This window comes from Mauremys reevesii, linkage group 1 (assembly GCF_016161935.1).
Source record: "Mauremys reevesii isolate NIE-2019 linkage group 1, ASM1616193v1, whole genome shotgun sequence".
In the NCBI taxonomy this organism is placed as follows: domain Eukaryota; kingdom Metazoa; phylum Chordata; order Testudines; family Geoemydidae; genus Mauremys; species Mauremys reevesii.
In genome coordinates this window covers 294,984,570-295,003,296 of record NC_052623.1, presented here as the reverse complement: position 1 = coordinate 295,003,296, position 18,727 = coordinate 294,984,570, and the positions used below count along the sequence as shown (strand labels likewise).

General features: G+C 42.9%; 1 protein-coding gene across 4 annotated transcripts in view; it reads right to left on the bottom strand.

Annotated features, from left to right (window-relative positions):
* Nucleotides 1–18,727, bottom strand: part of PTPRR (protein tyrosine phosphatase receptor type R) — a 219,996-nt gene that overhangs the window by 38,177 nt on the left and 163,092 nt on the right. The window lies entirely within an intron of this gene.

Sequence of the window (18,727 nt, the reverse complement as noted above, 5' to 3'; positions counted from 1 at the left end):
TAAAATTCCTCTGGCATATTCTCTTTTGACACATTAATATTGCAATATGCTGACTTGACTTGCATAGTCAGCTGAACGTGCAAGATTTTATGCAGTAAAGATAAACTGTGCACTTAAGGCCTGTTCAAAGTCCATTGAAGTCAATGGAAATCTTTCCACTGCTTTCAATGGGTTTGGATCAGGCCTATAATAAAAAGTGGTGTTAAACAGAATACTCTGTTTCACAAAGATATTATCTATAAAAGGTCTCAAATTAAAATGCAATGTTAATAATGTAAATTACGCAGAAACTCCCCACAAAGTAGAGACATCATTCAAAGCAAAAAGCACCAAGAAAATTCCCCATGTGGCCACTTATTCAATATCTCAAAAATGTGAATTTAGTGCTTGTGAAATGTGTGAAGTGATATATCTAGAGAATAAAATAAATCAGGTACAGTGTGGGCAGTGGTGGTGAAAACTACAAAACCTCACTTTGCCTATTGACAATGTGCCTCAACTCTGATATGAAGGGGATGTTTAATCTTGATTCCCATTCAATTGATGGCTTCTCTTCTAAAATTACCAACAAGGATGCCAGTTAGTGCCAACTGTGATGGTGTTTTGGTATAATGTAGAAACTTTCCCACTTAGAACTGGTCTGAAACCATCAACTCACTTTAGACTGGCCTCCGACATCAAAGGTTAACTAGCGACATCTGAACTGATGACCTATACTTTTTCACCAAATAAGGTATTTAGGGATTCTTTGAATGCTGTCAAGTAGCCTTTCATGTTTTTAACAAATTAGTATGACATTAAGCAAGTTTGATGGCAAGCTCTAAAAAAGCAGGGACCTCTGAAAGAAAAGTGTGTGTGGGGAAAACTATGAAACCACCTAAATTATTCTAAATCATATTCTAGAATATAAACTACTCCATATGATCCATTAAATCCTCATGATTCTAAAATGCTAAAAGCAACCAGTCAGTGATATCGGTAAAAGTGGATGTTCCAGATAAGGAAAAAAGTAATAGTTACCTAAATGATGTAAAAGTAACCCCACTTACAGTTCTTGGAAACCAAATAAAGAGTAGACTGCCTGTAACTTTAACAATCTCCTCCGATGTGAAAGATGTCTTTAATGTATAGCACAGAGGAAGTGGGAGATTATAATATGAACAGCAGACAAAAAGACAATGTAATTGTAGTAGATGTGCAGATAATAGGAATACAGTTCCAAATCAGAGAGGCACAAACCATACATAATAAATGAGGTAAAACAGAGGCAACGAAATGATCAGCAGACTTAGAGAGGATTGTGCAGAGATACCAAAAATGTGTCACTTGAAGAACATCAAACTCATCAATGTTCTGTTTTCTGCTTCAAAGGAAAGCTTAATTCCATAACAGATCTGATCTTGAAAAATATGAAGAAAGCAGTATCACACTTCAGGGCAACTGCCCCTGTATTCCCCCTCTATGGTCCAGCAAGGGCACCCACTCTAGGCTCCCAGCTGCTCAGCCATTACCTTTCTTGGCTGGAGACACTCAAATAGCTAAGCTATTTCTAGGCTACACAGCTTCCTGCCTACGCTGTGAATCCCCCAACTAAGACAGACTGCCTAAGCACGCCTGCTTTTCTTTTCTCCTCAGAGATGATAAACAGTATAATTGCCACAGTTATGAGTTACTACCAGCTCATTCTAAGCAAGCACATTTATTTGTAAGGCAAAAGTATTATAGAGAAAACATATAAAACAACAAAAGAATCTACATTCATGCTAATAAGCTTACCAGAAGTCACCCTATGACTCCAATGAGGGCTCTGGCTGCTGAGCTGTCCTTTAAACCACACCCAGGGGTTTTCCTGGGGTTACCAGTTCATCCCCCCCCTTTTACTCAGAACAAGAATACAGACCGGTTCAAGTCCTTCCAACCCTTCTCTGGATCAAAAAGAAGGCCCTTAGTCAGCTTTAAATCAGGCTATTTAACCAAAAGTCCTTGCTTTGTCTGCCGGTCTGGGAAGAATCCAATTTGAACCAGTATATGTGAGCCTCTATACAGGCGGTGGTGGTTGTTCTTTGGGGGTGTTACAACCTGAGTGAATCTGCCTAACCACACCTCACTGTTCTTAGTTCTTGGAGGGTTGTGGTGCAGAGACAAGAAGTGCCTGTCAATGGGGGTGGGGTGGGGGGGGAAGAGTGAGGGCAGTGCTTCAGCAGTGTTACTGAGCATGCTCAGTCTGTGTGAGTGTAACCCACACACCTCCAGGGTGTGGTGTTCTGTCCCATCTAGTAGCACCGAGACGACTTAGAGAGAGATATAAAATGAGTTTGCTCTACAGCCTTAGCTAACAGTCAGCTGGCTTTTAGCTCATGTAGTAGAGGCTCATGCACTAAGCTCCAGAGATCCCAGGTTCAATCCCACCCACCGACAACCAGGGTCTGTCGGTGTTACATGAGCATTCTCAGTACAACCAAGCTGTAAATCGGGGGACATGTGACCCTGCATGCTCCCACCCTCACGCATCACTTCTCCTGTGGTCTCTTTTCCCCATAGAATTACATAGAGTCCCTGGCCCACAACGATACATAAACTTCACATAAATTCATACACTGATGTTTTGTAATGACTAAATACGCATTTGTAGGAGTAACTAACAGCTTTCACATTTGCTACAGTTAGAATGAGAAACAATCACCAGTGAATTCAACACAGTGAAGACTAAAAAATAAGATGAGCTGGCCAACTATCTAGAGAATTGTGTTATCGGGTGCCCTGCCTGACTTTTACATATTTCTAAATTGCACAAAGCACTGTTCAGTATTCAGTTATAAAAAAATAGAGAGAGACAATATAATATTCAGGCTTATTCCTTCCTCCACATATACTGCCCTCTCTCATCATGCACTTCCTGAACGTAGAGTTCTTTAAGTTCCTAGACATTGCCCTATATCTAAGCGTACTATTACATCCCATATCGGGAAGCTCTTGTAAAGCCACTCTGCCATATCAGTGAACAACTCTACTCACTTCCCTTTCTATAATATCTAGTGGCAGTTCTTTCCACCCACTGGCCTCACGCCTCTCTCCATTCACCAATAGCTCCACCCATTCCCTTTTCCCTCTAGGATTATAAATAGTTTTATACATTTCTTATCAGTTCTTAATGGCATGTTTCCCTTGTCTGCTGGAACTTCCACTGGGATGGTGACTACACATTGCTCACAGTATGGGACTGTATCAATAAGGCCTCTTAATAAGCAATGTATTATGACAGATTTATGTCCATAAGCCACATACTACAGTGCAAATACATAAGTAAGCAGTATGCATGATGGCAGTTGCTACAAATTTGGGGTCAGTGGATTCTGTTTTAACTAGAAGATTTTTAGTTGATTTTATTAATGTTTATCTTTTTTTTCTTTTACCATCTATCTATTATTGTTAGGTTAACCCTAATTCTCACAAATGGCAGCACTTTTCTTGGTAAAAGATGTTGCTGTCCTGTTTCCTGGACTCATCTCCCTGGAATAAGGTCTATCAGTGCTGATCGTTTTCTTTTTTGGAGCTAACCAATCTTTCCAAATCCACTAAAGAAACTTTGTTTTTTCTTTTCTCCACTCAGGCAAAACTTTGCTTTGATGCACTATCTCCCCCTCTCTTATATTCCTGCCAATGGATCCTTTCAATAATACTAATCATTTATTTATTTATTTTAACATACTATTTATCCAGAGTTGTTTTACGTGAATAGAAATGACCTGGCTGTCATTTAAAAAAATTTCTCATTTATCAAAGAAAGAAAACCTTTGCTGGAATCAATGATGCTCAAGATAAGTCTTACTGTACACAAGTTTATTTCAATTACACTGATGGGTGGCTTATAGCAAGAATTTGCTATCCAGGCCCCACAGATGATGCAGTGAGTCAGAGACAGTAGCAGGTGGCAGAGGCAAAACAGAGCTCAGCTGATTGTAGCAATCTGGCTGCCTTTTGGAATGGGCTAGGCCAGGAGTTCTCAACCTTTTTCCTTCTGAGGCCCCCGCAACATGCTATAAAAACTCCACGGCCCACCTGTGCCACAATAACTGGTTTTCTGCATATAAACGTCAGGGCCAGTGTTAGTGGATACCAAGCAGGGAAATTGCCTGGGGCCCCATGCCACAGCGGCCCCCATAGAGCTACATTGCTCAGGCTTCAGCTTCAGCCCCAGGTGGCGGGGCTCAGGGATCTGGGCTTCAGCCCTATGCGGTGGGGCTTCGGCTTTCTGCTCTGGGCCCCAGCAAGTCTAAAGCTGGCCCTGCTCGGGGCCCCCTAGGGGGCTCCAGACCCTTGGTTGAGAACTACTGGGCTAGGCTGCTTCACTCGGGAGGATGATAAGGCCCTCAGCAGTGGGAGCAAGATAAGAGTCTATCTGGGAATTGACATTTCCAGGGCTTAGAAGAAAAGGATGGAGCTTGCTAGGGTAGTGAAGTTGAATGGATGTTACACAACGTGTGCTTGTACCAGCCATTGCCAAGAAATCCGTTGCCAAACTTTTGCAGAACCTAATGTTGTTGGAAAGTAGACAGCTGTGGACTAAACAGTGAGGGGGAGAAGCTTGTAGGAGATAGGAGTGGCTAACAACTCCTGCGTGTGGGCAGTTACAGGTATATGTAGCAGTTTCTTGCAGCTTGCCCAATGCTCCCTAGATAAACTAGAGTCCTCATCAACAGAGCACTACAGCTCAGATATAGAGCAACAGAAATGCAGCGTAGAAGTGCAATGACAGGTAGGCACTTCACTCAGCAGTTGTCATTCAACAGTGAGACACAAAAATCAACCATCTCTGAGGCAGTGGCCGCCCCCGCTCCTCAGAGCAGACAGAGGGAGTAGGTGGAATACAGATAAATTACTAGCTAAAACCACACAGCATTTGATGTAATTAAAACTATATAACTGAGCACACAGTTGACAATCTAAAGGGAAATAGTGTACTGCTAGGCACAGATCTCAACCACAGACACTCACACCCCTGCGGGTACGCAGAGCTCTTGAAGGGGGTTCGTCAACTCATCATTGTTTCTCAATCTGGGGTCACGACACCCCTGAGAGAGACTTGGGGGGTCACAAGTGCAGGGCTGGTGTTAGGGAGTGGCAAGCAGGTCAGCTGCCTGGGGCCCCACACCACAGGGGGCCCGGTGAAGCTAACTTACATGCTTCAGTCCTGGGCGGTGGGGCTTGAGTTTGAGCCCTGGGAGGCAAGGCTCGGGCTTCAGACTCCTGAAAGGGGCACAGTAGTCTGGAAAGGTTGAGAACCACTGGCATAGATCATCTGACACTAACCTCCCACCTGTGACTATTCCCAAAACTGCCACAGTCTGGACCATCAGTAAATGAGATCACATGCATTCAGCCATTTGCACAGGACTGCAATTTGCAGTGCTCCAATATACCTTGTGATGGGTGGCTCTAAACAGGAAATTGTGCCGCTACAATCAGATACGATGCCGTCAGCGTTCACTGCCCGCAAGCCCTCGGAGGTGCAGTTTGCTGTGAGGCTAAGTGTGAAACATCTTTTATTCATTTTGTACCAGGGACACTTTTTGCTAGGGCCTGTGAATAAGCATTTTCATGTTACTCCTCCAGCTTGGAGGCACAGCGACTGCTGTGTAAAAAATGAGGTGGAAGGGTGAGAGAGGGGAAATGCCTTCCAGCGCCACTTTTTTCTTGCAAGTAGAGGGCATAGAGAGGGCTGAATAACTAGTCTGTGAATGTGCAGTGACTTTGACTCCACTCAGTCAAGCTATTTTATTTATTTAGATTAATATAGAGTGTAATAAAAGAACGCCCATCCAACGCAATGGGTGCCATTGATAATATTAAAAAGATACAATAAACTAAACAGATCTGTCGGTATCCCCAGATCAACTCAAAGACCCAGCAACATCAGAAAAGACTGAAATTAGCCGACCCCACACGTACTCCCCTGTTCCATACTAAGGCCTACTCAACACCCATTTCCTCACCGGCCAGGGAGAAAAGGTGGGCCTTGCAGCATGCCCTGTAAGTTGACAAACCCAGGCTGCTATAGACCTGTGGAGGAAGTGAGTTCAGAACACCCTAGCAGGCTCCTCCCTGCTTATAACAAAGGGGCTTCAGCAAGGCGCCTATCCTGACTGCAACAGTGATGGATAGCATAAGGAGAGAGAGAGTCTCTTAGATGTGTGGGTTCCAGGCTATTTCAGCCTTTACAGACCAAAACCAACCTCTTAAATCAATCTGGAAATCAATAGTACAAGGAGAGGTGTGCAATGAGCCTACTTAACCTTATCTGCACTGTTCTTGTCTGAGAAAATATGTAACAAATTGGGCCCAAGCATAACCCTTTGAAAGGCCCTACTGATTTCTGCTGGTAAAAAAAAAGAAAGAACGAAAGAAAATATTCATATTGTTTTGTAACAAAGTGCAGCTAAAATGTTAATATTTTCCTTGGCTTTTACATTGTTATATCTGGCAGTCTTGGCAAAAGGGCTACTTCCTTTCTATCAAAAAGAAATACACCTGATCTAATTATAACTTAGAATTTATAGCTTTTTCCATTTCATGGGCTCTTTCAAGAAAATTGGTGTTGAGAACCAAATTACTTACTATGAAGTGTAGAATTATTTTCTTTAGTCCTAACTTAACATTCTGTAGTAGAGCAAAGACAGAAGTGGTCAGTTGCTAATTTTAAAAGAGCACAGTAGAAGATGCACAATGAGGCAGATGATCGCCTTAGAGGACAATAATTCCATTAAAACAGTAATCTGAAACTATACTTTGAAGAAATGAGGGAGGAGATTTAATAAATGAGGTAAACATTACACTAATCTTAAAGACATTGATTAACTTGTCAACACAAATATCCAGCACATGGGCTTACTTGCTGCTGTATACATCAGGCTAGACTGTGCTCTCTCTCTGAGTGGGTCTGCAAAGGCATAGGGCTCAAGGAGGGTTCCTCATCTTGGAACCTCACATAGACAGAGCAGAAGACCATTCACTGAGCTCACCTGAATGCAGGAATTACATGAGGGTAGCAGTGCGAGGATATCAAGTAGAAAGGCTAGCATAAGAATGTCTATATAGAGCCTGATCCAAAGCACACTGAAACTGCTGGGAGTCTTTCCATTGACTTCAACAGATTTTGGCTCAAGACCATAGGAACTGCCATAATAGGTAAGCCCAGTGGCTTAGTCCAGTGCCCTGTCTTTGACTGGATAAAATCCCTTAGCATGTCAGAGAATACTGGGAGGCATAGGGGCTCTCTGAGACACAATTCATCCTGGAGTCCCGGCTCTTGGGATACCACACTCCCACCATTTCAGGAGTCACACAGTCTATAATGTGTATAAATACACATTAATCCTGGCTAGAATGAAACAGTTCTGTAAATCTCATTTCTACCACTTCTGAATAACTATGAACCTTTCAGTCCTAGTGAATAAGGTTAACATTCCATTTATCTAGTATATAGATAAGCTGAGCCAAAAGTGGAGATAAATGAGTCCTTTGCTTGAGAAAGGTGAGCAGGATTTGGTCCTCTGTGGCCAAAATCACTCCTCTTGCAATTCCCCTGAGATTTACTCTTGATGTGAATTATTATTAGGTGAGGAACTGGTGGAATTTTAAACATTTGGTACATTAGCACATTCATTGCAAAAGCTTGGGTCTAACTCTTTGGTTGGTAGCGAGTATGTGAAGTAAGTTGCACCAGGAAGTTACCCACGTATGGGTACTGTCTGGTGCCTACTATGGGGGTATAGGACATAGCCAAGGCCATATCTTTAGATGGTGTAATGATTGTAGAGCCATGTTAGTATATTTTAAAGGTTACATTTATAGAACAAATTTTAGCAGTAACTATGGTGGAAAAAATGATTAATGCAATGTTTGCTTGAAAAGCCCCTAAAGGAAGCTCCACCTGTCCATCTCAATGGCTCCTCAGGTTAGCAAATGTTATAAATCATTAGCTAGGTCATTTCCAGGTCTACCTGTACCCTAAAATTAATCCACCGTTTGTGATTATGAAAATCCAGTTACCCAACAAGTTCTCCCGATTGTTTATTTAAACTTGGTAATTTCTTTAAATACACACTCCAATGTTTATTCAGCACTCTCTAAAAATGCAACGCCCAGAGTCTCAGTCCTCAGCTTTTCATTCTCTTTAATGGTTTGGGAATCAACTACGGCTGGTTGCTGCCCTCCAAAAGTCATTGCCCTGTGACCTTGGAATTTCAGACAAGGGAGTTGCTTCCTTTGTGATCTCAGTGCCCCATCCCTTTGCTGAGTTTCTCTGTTGCTGAGGGGTAGCTGTTCAACTGTGCAGGTGGAAGGAAGACATTAATTAGCTGGAAGAGCACTGATATCTGTGACTGCAGAGGTGGGAGCTTGGTTTGAGTTCTAAGAGAACATACATAGCAGTGCAAACTCAACAGTGCTATTGTCTGTGGATCTTACTGCAGAGACAGGAGAAAAAAGAACTTGCAATAGTCTTCCTACATTGAATTTTTATTTCTGTTAATTCATACTATTACTATTACTCGTGTGATGCTGGTAGACCAGGGGCCAGCTCTTGCCAAGGCTGTAGGCATCAGTTGAGCACTGACAAATTCATAGCTGGAAACCAGACCAGCTAACCTGTATGCTAATATTGTTCAAGAAAAATCTTAGACTTGTAAGGATGTGTATAGTGTTCAGACTCTATCAAATGCTTGTAAGTTATTGCATGCGTTAATCTTATTTGTAATGTCTGTATCCCATTCTTTAAGGTCATACGTAAGCTTTGCTCATGGGCGGCGGGTATCAAAGGCCAGGGCCAAGCCATGGCCACCCCCATGTTCTGCCAGGAGGCCCTGCTCTCCCTCGCCCTCTACCCTGAAGCCAGCGGGGGCTCAGCTCCAGTCAGCGGCCTGGAGCTCAGACTTGCTGGTGGGCAGGGGCAGCCCCAGGTGGTGCTTGGGCTGACCCAGGGTGGGGTTGGCCCAGTGGCCCAGGCCAGAGGGTACTGGGGGGCTTGGGGATCCGGCGGGTGGAGTGGCAAGGCCTTGGGCAAAAGGGGTGGGGCTGGCAGGTTAGCCTTCCCAAAGGTGGGGTTCACCCGTGGCCTGCCGCCCATGCAGTGGTTTCCCCAGGAATTGAAATTAGGGGGGGGTGTTCAAATTTACAAGGGTGTGTGTGTCAGGACCGATGAGATATATAACAGAGATATGAATAAGGTAAATGTTTTGTTAGGATAATGCAAATTTAACATAAGGATAATGCAAGTTACACCAAAACATATAACAGGTCTAGATTTCTAAAAACATTTAATTTAAAAAAAAATGTATTTAATTTAAATTGACTTTTGAAAAGTAAGCCATCATGGGATAAGAGGGAAGTCCTCTCATGGATCAGTAACTGGTTAAAAGATGGGAAACAAAGGGTAGGAATAAATTATCAGTTTTCAGAATGGAGAGAGATAAATAGTGGTATGCCTGAGGGGTCAGTACTGGAACCATTACTGTTCAACATATTCATAAATGATCTGGAAAAATGGGTAAACAGTGAGGTGGCAAAATTTGCAGATGGTACAAAACTATTCAAGATAGTTAAGTCCCAGGCAGACTGCGAAATGTTACAAAGAGATCTCACAAAATTGGGTGACTGGGCAACAAAAATGGCAGATGAAATTCAATGTTGATAAATGCAAAGTAATGCACATTGGAAAACAATCTCAACTATACATATAAAATGAAGAAGTCTGAATTAGCTGTTAACACTCAAGAAAGAGATCTTGGAGTCATTATGGATAATTCTCTGAAAACATCCACTCATTGTGCAGCGGCGGTCAATGATTCCCAACATTCTGTTTGCTTTTTTAAAAAGAACAGGAGTACTTGTGGCACCTTAGAGACTAACAAATTTATTTGAGCATAAGCTTTTGTGGGCTCCAGCCCACTTCATCGGATGTAGCCCACAAAAGCTTATGGATCTGTGTGCACTTAACAATCTGGTCATAGGAGGCAGCATCTTTCCTCACAAGCGGATCCACAAGAGTACTTGGGTATCGCCAGCAGGCATGACAGAAAACCAGATCGACCATGTCTGCATTAGCAAGAAGTTCAGAAGATCCTTGCAGGACGTTAGAGTTAGAAGAGGAGCAGACGTGGCGTCCGACCATCACTTAGTGGTGGCCAGATTGAAGCTGAAGCTGAAGAAGAACTGGATAGACGCGTCAGACAGAAGTACAACGTCAACCTTCTGAAGGACCATAAGACCAAGGAAGATTTTGGATTGACGCTGAAGAATAAGTTTTCAGTACTACAGGATCGGTCTGAGGAAGAGGAAGACAGTGTACTCAACAGATGGCAGAAAGTGAGAGACACACTTAGGTCAGCATGCCAGGAAGTGCTTGGAATTAAGAAACACCAGCAGAAAGAGTGGATCACAGCAGAGTCCTTGACAAAGATAGAAGACAGAAAGAAGAAGAAGGCAGCAGTCAACAACAGCAGGACTAGAGCAGCAAAGGCCAAAGCTCAAAAGAGTATGCTGAAGCCCACAGAGCAGTGAAGAGGAATATTAGGAAGGACAAGAGAGATTATGTGGATGGACTGGCAGCAGAAGCAGAGCAGGCAGCATACAGCGGTAACATGAAACAGCTGTACGATACGCGACTGTCTGGAAAGTTCAGCAAGCCAGAACGTCCGTTAAAGACAAGCAGGGAAAGTCTATAACAGGAATAGAACTACAGATGAACAGATGGGCGGAGCACTTTGAGGAACTCCTGAACAGACCAGCACCACCAAATCCACCAGACATCGACCCAGCCAACGAGGACCTCCCAATCAATTGCGATAAACCAACCAGAGACGAGATCAGAAAAGCCATCACCATGATGAAGAACAGGAAGGCGGCTGGACCTGACGATATCCCAGCAGAGGCCCTGAAAGCAGACCTGGATGCCTCAGTGGAAATGCTGTACCCCCTCTTTGAGAAATATGGGAAGAAGAAGTGATTCCGGCTGACTGGAAAGAGGGATATCTCATCAAAATCCCCAAGAAAGGAGACCTCAGCAACTGTGCTAACTATAGAGGAATCACACTCCTGTCGGTGCCAGGGAAGGTCTTCAACCGAGTCCTCTTAGAGAGAATGAAGGATGCCGTCGATCCACAGCTACGAGATGAACAGGCAGGTTTCGGCCGAACAGATCATGCACGGACCAGATAGCAACGCTCCGCATCATAGTCGAGCAGTCTATGGAGTGGAACTCCTCGTTGTACATCAACTTTGTTGACTATGAGAAAGCATTCGATAGCGTGGATCGAGAGACCCTCTGGAAGCTCCTTCGGCACTATGGCATCCCAGCAAAGGTGGTCAACCTGATCAAGAATTCAGACGGCATACACTGTAGAGTGATCCATGGAGGGCAGCTCACAAACAGCTTCCAGGTGCGAGTCAGACAAGGATGCTTGTTGTCACCACTTCTCTTTCTTCGTCATCGATTGGATTATGAAGACATCCACTTACAAGCGTAGGAATGGAATCCAATGGTCATTGTGGACCCAGCTTGATGACCTGGACTTTGCCGACGACCTTGCACTCCTTTCGCACAGTAAACAGCAGATGCAAGAGAAGACCAACGTAGTGGCAGCCACGTCATCACAGGTTGGCCTCAACATCCACAAGGACAAGACCAAGATCCTTAGGATCAATTCCATCAGCAACGACCCAGTCACACTGAATGGAAGCCCCCTGGAAGAAGTGCAGTCCTTCACCTACCTAGGTAGCATCATCGACCAGCAGGGTGGCACAGACGCAGACATCAAAGTAAGGATTGGTAAGGCAAGAGCAGCCTTCTTACAGCTCAAGAACATCTGGAGCTCCAGAGAGCTGTCTTTGGCAATAAAGATTCGACTGTTCAACTCCAACGTGAAATCAGTCTTACTGTATGGAGCTGAAACCTGGAGGACAACCAAAACAACCACCAGGAAGATCCAGACCTTCATTAATAGCTGCCTCAGAAGGATTCTCCAGATCCGCTGGCCAGACACCATCAGTAACATCCACCTCTTGGAGAGGACCCATCAACTCCCAGCAGAGGAAGAAATTAGAAGGAGAAGGTGGGGCTGGATAGGACATACACTACGCAAGCAGCCAACCAACATCACCAGACAGGCACTGCAGTGGAACCCTCAAGGCAAGCGGAAAAGAGGCCGCCCAAGAAATACCTGGCGACGCGACCTTCAGGTTGATAGCAAAAAAATGGGCTATACCTGGAACCAGCTAGAGCGAATGGCCCAGGATAGAAGACTATGGAGATCTGTTGTTGGCGGCCCATACCCCGGTTGGGGTGACGGGCATGAATGAATGAATGAATGATCAAATAAATTTGTTAGTCTCTAAGGTGCTACAAGTACTCCTGTTCTTTTTGCGAATACAGACTAACACGGCTGCTACTCTGAAACCGTTGCTTTTTAAAGAAAGGGATAGATAATAAGACAGAAAATAGCATATTGCCTCTATATAAATCCATGGTATGTGTACACCTTGAATACTGTGTGCAGATCTGGTCACCCCATCCCAAAAAAGATATATTGGAAATAGAAAAGGTACAGAGATGGGCAACTAAAATGATTAGGGGTATGAAACAGGAGGAGAAATTAAAATGATTGGGAATTTTCAGTTTAGAAAAGAGACGACTAAGCGGGGATATGATAGAGGTCTATAAAATCTTGACTGGTGTGAAGAAAGTGAATAAGGAAATGTTATTTAATCCTTCACATAACACAAGAACTAGCAGTCACCCAATGAAATTAATAGGTAGCAGGTTTTAAAAAAACAAAAGGAAGTACTTCTTCACACAACATAAAGTCAACTCGTGGAACTCTTTGCCAGGGGATGCTGTGAAGACCAAAACTATAACAGGATTAAAAAAAGAACTAGATAAATTCCTAGAGAACAGGTCCATCAGTAGCTATTAGCCAGGATGGGGAGGGATGCACCACCATGCTCTGAGTGTCCCTAACCTGTTTGCCAGAAGCTGGGAATGGGCAACAGAGGATGGATCACTTGATGGTTACCTGTTCTGTTCATTCACTCTGAAGCACCTGGCCTTGACCACTGTCGGAAGACAGGATACCGGGCTATGTGGACCATTGGTCTGACCCAGTATGACTATTCTTATGTAAAATTAATTATAATAATAAAAATGTTTAGTACAGAAACTCCCCAACATAATGACCTCTCAAGATAGCAACAATGTGAGATAACAACCTTGGCAAATAATGCTTTTAAAAATCGTGGCCTACTAGGAAACATATTTATATAAGTTTCCATTTCCAGTCACAAATCTAGCATTCTGGAGCAGTCACTAAAATATAGTCCAACAAACAAATATTTATTTAACATGCCCCTTATTTAAGCCATCAGAGGTGCTTTCACATGAGTACACCTCCCAGGTTGGGAGCAAGAAGGCACCTTACTCGTTCCTCCAGCTGCTCACTCTTCGCTCTGGCCACGGCTGTTTGTTGTGCCACTGTTCACTCCACCGCTCTGTTGCCAATGGCCCTGCGCAGTCACCTTCTACTGCCACCTGCCACTGTGACCTCTGCGAGTTGGTCTCTTGAGGTTCCACCAGCTCTCAGTGATTTCAGCTGAGCTCTCAGTGGGGGAACCTCGCTGCTAGTGCAGTCTGGGCTATCTTTTACACAAAAACACTGTACCCACAGGAACACTGTCCCCACAGCAGGACTAAGCACTTAGACCTGATTATCGGTGATTTCAGCTGCAGTGGTCACTTAACAGAACAAAAGACTATCTATTGAGCCTAATCAGCTCTGTCTTTAAACAGTGGAGAGGGACAGGTCCCCACCCTCTCTCTTGATGCCCTCAGTCAGCACAGGCTAAGTACAGTTCTACTGCCCTTTACTCATACAATAAGAACAACAACGTTTCATTCCCCCACCCCCACCCCCTGCATTCAAGTGATTTGTAACCCAACCCCAGCCAAAATCTATCACTTGGGCAACACAGCTCTGTTTGCCGGATACCTAGGTAGATTAGGTGTGAATGTAAATACAATCTGGTCCTGAAGCCTTTCCCTCCAGCCCCCAGCTCATCATTAGCTGTCAGGGAGAGCTCGTTTAGACTTTGCTTACAAATCATCATTTGAAATTATTAGGTTGGCCAACATCAACAAAATGAATGCACTGACATTGTCATAAAACACAACAGCTGTATAAAGAAGCTAGTCTATGTTCATACTTTTCAAATCTATTATACTTTCAGATACAAGTATTTTATCATACACTGTATATGCTTTTAAAGTATGTATTAATGTTTCAATTTCAATTCAAATTTCCAAACAGTCACTAAATTGGCATGTTTCGAAGTAGCAGCCCTGTTAGTCTGTATCCGCAAAAAGAACAGGAGTACTTGTGGCACCTTAGACACTAACAAATGTATTTGAGCATAAGCTTTAGTGGGCCCACTTCACTGGATGCATAGAATGGAACTTATAGTGAGGAACTATATATACATCCAGAGAACATGAAAAGGTGGCAGTTGCCCAACCAATTCTAAGAGGCTAATTAATGAAGATGCACTATTGTCAGCTGGAGAAAAAAATTTTTTTGTAGTGATAATCAAGATAGCCCATTTAAGACAGTTTGACAAGAAGGTGTGCGGATACTTAACATGGGAAAATAGATTCAATGTGTGTAATGGCTCAGCCATTCCCAGTCTCTAGTTAAGCATAAGTTGACTGTATCTAGTTTGCATATTAATTCAAGTTCAGCAGTTTCTAGTTGGAGTATGTTTTTGAAGCTTTTCTGTTGCAAAATTGCCACCTTTAAATCTGTTACTGAATGGCCAGAGAGGTTGAAGTGTTCTCCTACTGGTTTTTTAATGTTATGATTCCTGATGTCAGGTTTGTGTCCATTTATTCTTTTGCATAGAGACCGTCTGGTTTGGCCAATGTACATGGCAGAGGGATATTGCTGGCACATGATGGCATATATCATTGGTAGATGTGCAGGTGAACGAGCCCCTGATGGTGTGGCTGATGTGATTAGGTCCTATGATGGTGTCACTTGAATAGATATGTGGACAGAGTTGGCATCGGGCTTTGTTGCAAGGATAGGTTCCTGGGTTAGTGTTTTTGTTCTATGGTGTGTGGTTGCTGGTGAGTATTTGCTTCAGGTTCGGGGACTGTCTGTAAGCAAGGACAGGCCTGTCTCCCAAGATCTGGGAGAGTGGGGGATCATCTTTCAGGATAGGTTGTAGATCTTTGAGGATGTGCTGGAGAGGTTTTAGTTGGAGGATGAAGGTAACGGCTAGTGGCATTCTGTTATTTTCTATGTTGGGCCTGTCTTGTAGTAGGTGACTTCTGGGTACTCTTCTGGCTCTGTCAATCTGTTTTTTCACTTCAGCAGCTGGGTATTGTAGTTTTAAGAATGCGTGATAGAGATCTTGTAGGTGTTTGTCTCTGTCTGAGGGATTGGAGCAAATGCGGTTGTATCTTAGAGCTTGGTTGTAGACAATGGATCGTGTGGTGTGTCCTGGATAGAAGCTGGAGGCATGTAGGTAAGTATAGCGGTCAGTAGGTTTCCGGTATAGGGTGGTGTTTGTGTGACCATCGCTTATTAGCACAGTAGTGTCTAGGAAATGGACCACTTGTGTGGATTGGTCTAGGCTGAGGTTGATGGTGGGATGGAAATTGTTGAAATCATGGTGGAATTCCTCAAGGGCTTCTTTTCCATGGGTCCAGATGATGAAGATGTCATCAATGTAGCACAAGTAGAGTAGGGGTGCTAGGGGATGAGAGCTAAGGAAGCTTTGTTCTAAATCAGCCATAAAAATGTTGGCATACTGTGGGGCCATGCGGGTACCCATAGCAGTGCCACTGACTTGAAGGTATATATTGTCCACAAATGTGAAATAGTTATGGGTGAGGACAAAGGCGCAAAGTTCAGCCACCAGGTTTGGCATGTAACTAGTTCACAAAACTGGGGGGTGGGGGGTGTTGGGGAAATTCAGGGGGGTGTACAGCCCCCTTAGGGGGGATGTAGGGAAATCACTGCACCCATGGTTTTGCTTTGTAACTGTAAAGATGCCTGCTCTGAACTTGTGAACCTAGGCAGAAGGAGTGGTTTCTCTGCACATCAAGCAGGATTTTCAAAACTAAATGGGCCATTGTGGAACATCAGGATACAAAGACTGGGTTAATGGTCCTCTCACACCCATGAAGGTGCTACGTGCAAGAAAGCTCATCCCATCAGTCTGAATTCTGGAAAAGGGAAACAAATATAGCTGACATGAAAATTTTTCATCTCTTTGCTGCTTGCACTCTCATAGGGCTGGAGCAAGGAAACAAAAGCAGAGATCCCCAGGGTCAGCCTGTGTTAGCCCAAAGAGACATTCAGTGCTGACAGATTATTACAACTCTGTCACCTTTCGGAATCATAGACTGTAACTCATTTGTGTATATATGTTGCCTCCTTTAACCTATAAATAACTCTCATTTCTTTTTCCTAGTTAATAAATCCTTAGATAGTTTACTAGAGTAAACGAGAATAGAGTTTACAAGTGTAGTCTTTGGGGTGAGATCTGAGGTACAAATTGACCTAGGGTAAGTGACTGGTCTTTTGGGACTGCGAGCGACCTAATATTTTGTAAAAAGAACGAGGAGTACTTGTGGCAGCTTAGAGACTAAAGTATTCCTCATTCTTTTTGCTGATGCAGACTAACACAACTAGCACTCTGAAACCTAATATTTTGTGATCTTTGGCATAAGTGATCATTATCACTAAGTCCAGTTTGCTTTCATGGGGACTATCTGTGACTCCATGGTAGGACTGTTATAGTGCTTTAGGAATTCACATTTGATACAGAGTTGGTGAAATCTAATTGTAGAAAATACCACCAATTTGGGGTGTCTGTCCTGTTTTTTGACAGTCTGCCTTGAGGTTGGCACTCATGGTCATGAACCACTCCAGACTGCATGACAACTAGTATTAGATATGGGGCCTGAGTCTCTTGTCAGATTGGCATAAATCAGCAGGAACTGCATTAAATTAAATTGAGTTATACCGTTGTAAAACCTGCATAAATTAGAGAGCAGAATCAAGTCCATGGATTCTTATGTTTAAAATATTACTGGTGAGCCTAGTATTTGATTTCCAGTGTCAGATTAAACCTACTCTTTAATTATTTTCCCCTTTCAGTAGTATACATCACAGCTTTGTAAAGAGGACAACTGGGAAAATATAGACTATTTTGCTTTCCCAAATATTAAAAAATTGCTAAGAAGAAATATGTTTAAGTGGCTGACAAAACACGATAGTTAAAGGGAGGGAAGGGTAAACCAGGAGAGAGTTAGAGTGGTCACAATTAAGTTCCATATTTTGGTGCAAAAATAAAATAAAAATAGGGTCTGATTTTCTGCTCCTATTGACCTCATCTGGAGTTGTGGGAACTCAGCAAATCTAAAAAATCAGTCCATGGTGGGTTTTTTCAGAGTGGCAAAGTAGACAATTGATGAGGTGTAGAGGATCTCTGGAAAGAGTCTAATGTGCCACCATTTTCTTTCAGCCATGGACAAGTGGTAAAATAATGCCTTCTAATATGTTATTTAGATATGATTCCTTTCACAATCAGATTCATAATGTACATTATCATCAGCGGGGCCTAAAGGAGACTTTCTTTTGAAAGATTGGTGGCTTTGGGAAATATTATTTAAAATCATCATTACATCAGTAATCACTTCTAGTCGACATAAGAGTAACTCTTGATATGTTTAAAGGTCACAGATGCCTCAGTATTGTGCCTCTTCTCTATGATACAGCCTGAAACATTCATAGGCATCTAGCCTACATGCCTCTGGGACTATCTTGCCTCCTTATCTACAAATGATTAAAGTTGTGTGACTCACTATGGGTGGTGCTCATTGTCTACTGTGTCAAAACCGCACTTCAACTCAGATGTGATTTCAAGCCCAACAAATATTTCTCTGAATGTTAACACACATCATTCCATAGCAAGCCCTGCATTTTAACAAAGTTTCCCTTCTTCAGGATAAAGAGCTCTCACCTGCTTCCACTGAAGTCAGTGGAAAAACTCCTATTGACTTCCAGGCTGAACTTCAACTGGTTCTTAAAATGTGTGACAAAAGCCTCAGAAAGAAGGACAACCACAAGTCTGAAATGATGTGGATTCACTTCTTTCCCAGGTCCACATTTTCTGATTTAAGAACATAGTTATTGATTTTTATTTTTCAGATATGCTATTAGACAATAGTCTATAGGTCAGAAAAAACGCACCCTGATAATATGCAACACACATTAATATAAGCCTCCTCTTATTCAAGATCACCAGAATAAATCTGAGGAAATCACGAATAAAACCCCTGTGATAATAATAAAAATAAAATGTTTAGCATTCATTTTATACAGTGTTTTTCATCCTTGGATCTCAAAACACTTTACAACGCATCATTGACCTTAATTTTTATAGCTGAGGCACACAGAGATGAAAGCCCACACTTTCAAAAAGACCTCTGAGTTTGGTTGCCTAAATTCTGGGTCCCCAACTTAAGACATTTTGGGCTTCATTTTCATTGTTGTTTCCGCTGCTGTGACTTGCACTTAGAACTGTGGGTGCTCAGCATTTTTTGAAAAACAGGCCTAAATTGTTTGGAGTTGGCCATCCTGACACTGAAGCGCCCAAAAATCAGAGGCCACGC